The following is a 5,265-nucleotide window of genomic DNA, read 5'->3' as shown; positions in this document are numbered from 1 at the left end:
CAACTCGTTATTCTCGTTTCTTACTGTAACATCCCTAGCGCTGATGAGAGCAGGGAGTGATTGCCGGTGCGAAGAGGCTCGGACAAGGAGCGACTCCTGATAGGCTTCCAGCAGGGGGATACATGCACGAATGAATCGAATCGACACCCGAAAGAGAGGGATTTCAATGACTATGCAAGTATGAGACTGCACAGTTTGGGATAACTTATTAGAATTCATTGGTACTATCTATACTAACAAGATGCATCTTCTTTTCGGTAGCCTGGAACAGAAGAACTCCATAGTTAAGCGTGCTTGACTTGGAGCAATTCTGGGATGGGTGACCTCCTGGGAAGTTTTCCCAGAAAGTGTGTGAGTGAGAAAAAAGCACACTGAAAAGTTTCGTGTTAGTATGTGGGGATAGCCATTGATTCTTGAAGCGGCCAGGCGTTACACTTACCACGGTGACTCCACCTTTCTTGGGTACCGTTTGTACAAGACTTACCCATGCACTGTCGGATATAGGGTAAATCTTTTATGCGTCTAACAATTTAACTACCTCTTTTCTTACCACTTCTTTCATGGTTGGATTGAGTCTCCTTTGCGGCTGCCTTACAGGTTTAATATCATCTTCCATTAGAATTTTATGAGTACAAAAGGAAGGATTTATACCTTTCAAGTCAGAGAAGGACAATCATATGACAACTTTGTTTTTCTTCAGCACCTTGAGAAGTTTTTCTTCTTCTTTGGCTGATAGCTCATTATTGATGATGACTGGATAAATGTTGTTGTCACCAAGGAAAACATACTTCAGATTTGGAGGTAACTCCTTAAGCTCTACCTTCGGTGCTCCAAGAGGGATGTCATCTTTCTTTCTTTCGAGTTTGTGCACCACTGGTTCTCTTTCAAGTTCAGTTTCTTCGTTGATTTGTTCTAACTCGAGTGGGGAACTCTCCTATTTTGTCGTATCATCAACTGCTTCTTGTATTATGTCAACCGTGAAGCAATCTCCTCCGTCTGACGGGTGCTTCATTAACTCAAAGACGTCAATGGTGACAGTCTCTTCGTTCATTATCAGCATCAATTTTCCTTGCTCCACATAGATCATTGCTCTTGCGGTGGCTAGGAAGGCCTTCTAAGCAATAGGGGAATCTCGGCATCTTCTTCCATATTCAGAATTACAAAATCTACAGGGAAGAAAAATTTGTCAATTTTAACTAAAACATCCTCAATTACCCCATCTGGTCGTCTGATCGATCTGCCAGTTAACTGAAGAGAAACTGTAGTCGGCTTAAGCTCTTTGATTCCAAGAGCTTTGCACATGGACAACGACATGAGATTTATACTTGCTCCAGATCACATAATGCTTTCCCTACTTCAATATTTCCTATAGCTATAAGAATACTGAAACTGCCTGGATCTTTTAGCTTGGGAGGAAGTTTCTTCTGGATGATTGCACTGCATTCCTCTGTCAGGGCCACTGTTTCGCACTCCTTAAGCATGCGCTTCTTTGACAGAAGGTCTTTCATGAATTTTGCATAATTTGGCATGCTTTCTAGGGCTTCTGCGAAAGGAATGTTCACTTGCAACTTCTTAAAGATATCCAAAAATTTGGTGTATTGTTGTTTTTGGATCTCTTGTTTCAACCGCTGAGGGTATGGAACTCGTGCATAGGGAGATGGATCTGCCGGCTTTGGTTGCCTGTCCAAAGCTTTCTTCTTCTCCCATTTGAGCAGCTTCTTTTCTATACTGCTCTTTTCAGCTTCTCCTGCATCTTCTTCTTTTTCTTTTTCGACTTCAGGTTCAGCTTCTTTCTTCTTTTCAACTTGCGGCTTTACCACAGGTTGGATAACGATCCAGCTTCTGGTAACAATTGAATTACATTGTGCGTTTGGGTTCGTGTCGGTGTTACTTGGGAAAGTGCCATGAGTTCTTTCAGCAAATTGTTTTGACAACTGGCCTATTTGAGTTTCCAAATCCCGGATAGAAGCTTCTTGATTTTGGAATGAAGCTCTTGTTTCATCTCTGAAGGCATCTACATTCTGAATGTAGTCTTATGTGGTCTTGGACAGCTGCGCAAAAGCTTTCACCCACTCTTAAGTGTTGCCTTGTAGTGGGGTTTGTTGTTGCAGTGGCAGAGGAGGATTCAGCTAATGGGTTGATTTGTAACTAAACCCAGGGTGTTGATTAGGATTTGTCCACCCTTGATTATAGTTATTCCCATATTGGTTCCTCCTTGGGTTGTTCTGGTTCTTTTGATCATACCAGATACCGTTGACCTCTGCTGGCAGCTTTTCAGTTGTCCTCATGTAGTCGCAGTCGTCAGTTGCATGAGCCTCTGCACAAATACCACATTTAACTTGAGAATTACTAACAGAAGAAACTTGAAAAAGATTAAATTGCTTTGTAAGAGCATCTAATTGTTCTTGTTGTTTCTTATTAATTTGCAGTATTTGTTCATTCTGAGCCAAGATGGCATCATATCCGTCAAGCTTCATGATTCCCGCTCTCCTTTGTGTGACTGGAGCATTGCCATACTCCTGAGAAGCTAAAGATTCCGACAATTCCAATGCTTCTTTTGGAGTTTTTGTTTTCAATGATCCTCCTGCTGCAACATTCACCAGTGTTCTTGTGCTGGGCGTCATTCCTTGGAAGAAGATTCTTGCTTTCTCCCATGCTTCAATGCCATGTTGAGGACACTTTCAGAGTAGTCCTTTAAACCTTTCCCATGCCTCATACAAAGATTCACTTTCTTTTTGTTCAAAAGCAGTGATCTCTGATTTAAGCCTTGCCATCTTAGAAGCTGAGAAGAATCTGGCCAAGAACTTCATTGCTAAGTCGTCCCAGTTGGTGATGCTTCCCTCAGACAGTGACTGCAGCCAAGCTCTTGCGTCATCCTTTAGTGAGCATGGAAAGAGTCTGAGCAAGATGGCGTCACGTGAGACTTCATTCATCTTTCAAGTATCGCAGTAAAGCAAGAAGTTATCAAGATGAATATAAGGATCCTCCGTGCTTCCTCCAGCGAACTGATCTTTTTGGATTAATTGCAACAGTGCTGGCTTTAGTTCGAAATTGTTAGCATCCACGGTTGGTCTAACAATGCTTGCCGTCTGTGGAACTCGGGCTGGAGTCATATAATCCCCCAAGGTCCTTGGAGGATTCTGAATTGCATTGTTTTCACCCATTGTTTCCTCCTTTAGTTCCGTTGAACTTGAGGCTTCTTTTGCTTCCTTCGCTTTCTTTGCTTTTGCGTCCTTTCTAAGTTTCCTTTCTGTCTTTTCTATCTCAGGATCAAACTGCAAGATTCGTGAGTGAAGAATACCTCGCATAAACTAAGATTGAAAAGACATGCAGAAAAAATAGAAAATGTAAAACAGAAAACAGAAAAATCAAATAGAAAAAGAATGCAGAAAATTAAAATATGCAGAAATGGATGCAGAACTTTTAATGCATAAAATGTTTTTGAAGAATGTTAAAAATGCAGAAAATTAAAACGTCCAATCTAAAAGGTAATTAGTTACTTCTAATGTTGAAGGATCCAATCCCCGGCAACGGCGCCAAAAACTTGTTGCGACTCGGCAAGTGCACCGTCGTAAATTAATAAAGTGTACCGGAGTACGATATCGTTCCCACGAGGATCGGATTTCCAAGCACTAGTTCGCTAATCATGTTTTAGTTGGACAATCAAGAATTGGATTTGAGAGAATTGTAATTGAAGAATTTTTAAATTAAAAACAAGTAATAGCATTCAATTAAAGAAAATTCAGAATTAAAAAGACAATTGAAAAAGATGATGATGATTCAAGAATTAAAACAAGCGTAGTTAGGGTTTTGACTTCCCCCAATATCCTCGTTATGTTATGAATTAAACAGTCATGAACTTTTTCTTAATATAATGTCAATCAATTCTATCTAAGTTAATTATGGCTCAATTGCTTGTTACCCTAAATCTATGTGATCTTGAAAGAACTCTAGTTCCCTGATTATTCTCCAAGAAAACATGCATTAAGATCAAGAATTCCAGGATTGCACAATTACCCTATGTCTATCCTAGATCACAAGGATTATGATAAATTTACCAAGTCAGGGTTCATGCACCAACATCCCTATTGTCATACAATTCCCCAAGATCATTCTATAAGGAGCAAACTCATAGAAAGCATTAAAGACAGATAAATTTATTCAATTATAAAAAGAAATCAAGAACAATTTAATCCATAAACATAAACGACTCAATTGGGTTCCATCTAGCCCTAACTACATAAAAATCTAGCCTAGCATACTGAATTCAAAAACAATAATAAAGAAAAGGGAACCCCAAGCCTCCATTGGTGCGATGTTGACTTGGTTCCTCAGTGTTCCGGCGCTCCGCAACAGGATTCCTCCTTAAGGTCTCTATGTAATTCTCTGGACTTGTGAATTGGTGTTTTGGTCTGACCCTCAGCTCCCTATTTATAATCTTCAAAGCCACATCCTTCATTGCATCTCCCACCGTATCCGTATCAGATTTGTAATTGATTTTATAATTGTTTCCTTTTTGCGTTTAAGATCTTGTAGATTGGTGACAGATTTTTGACTTTGAATCTTGTTATAATCTTTCTTCAATCTTCCCGTGGATATCTATGAATCAAGGTCGATATGTTTCCGCTTTAATCCCAGATATCGCGATCTGTATCCATTGGCAAATCTTAGTTGAATCTTGGGCTGATGAGTTCGTACATGGACTTTTTAGCGCCAAAACGTCCTCCCAATGCATTGATGTCTGCCTCTGGGCGTTTTAGCGCGCTGTTGGACGCCAAAATGCCCTCTTTGAAGGGTAACTTGCTGTTGTTTGAGCATTTTGGCGCTATCATGGACGCCAAAACGTCCTCCTCCAGCTTGCACATGCTTGGAATCTTGCTTCTTTGAGGCTTGAACTCATCTTGTTGCATTCTTTTGGCTCCAAAAAGCCTTGATGGATGTTAAAATCCCTTGAATTAAGAAATATTACAAGATGTTAGCAAGATATTCAATTCTTGTGACTTTATGGTGTAAAACCCTAATTTCCATGCAATACATGATCTATTTCGAGTATAATTAAGCCTAAACCATGGTAAACCAAAGGTTTATTAGAGATCATTAATTTGGGCCGGCAACAGACCCAACAAAATTTATGTCAAAATCAAACACGATTGCTCACATGTGCTTAAACATTTGATGGAATTGACTCAATTGAAAAGGCTATCTATTATGTGTGTTAGGTTCGGATTCTGATGCGCTGGAATTAAGTGGGTGGTGCCCATCTCC

General features: G+C 40.0%; 1 non-coding gene across 1 annotated transcript; it reads left to right on the top strand.

The window, feature by feature from the left end:
* The first annotated feature begins 2,661 nt into the window (after window positions 1-2,661).
* LOC133283841 (small nucleolar RNA R71) lies at window positions 2,662-2,768 on the top strand. The gene has a single exon (XR_009747832.1). It is a non-coding gene; the product is annotated as a small nucleolar RNA R71 (small nucleolar RNA).
* Window positions 2,769-5,265: the final 2,497 nt, after the last annotated feature.

Source organism: Gastrolobium bilobum, unplaced genomic scaffold (genome assembly GCF_033153095.1).
Source record: "Gastrolobium bilobum isolate Gb01-03AN ecotype WA unplaced genomic scaffold, APGP_CSIRO_Gbil_v1 utg15969, whole genome shotgun sequence".
Lineage (NCBI taxonomy): Eukaryota > Viridiplantae > Streptophyta > Magnoliopsida > Fabales > Fabaceae > Gastrolobium > Gastrolobium bilobum.
This window is presented reverse-complemented; position numbering and strand designations above follow the sequence as displayed.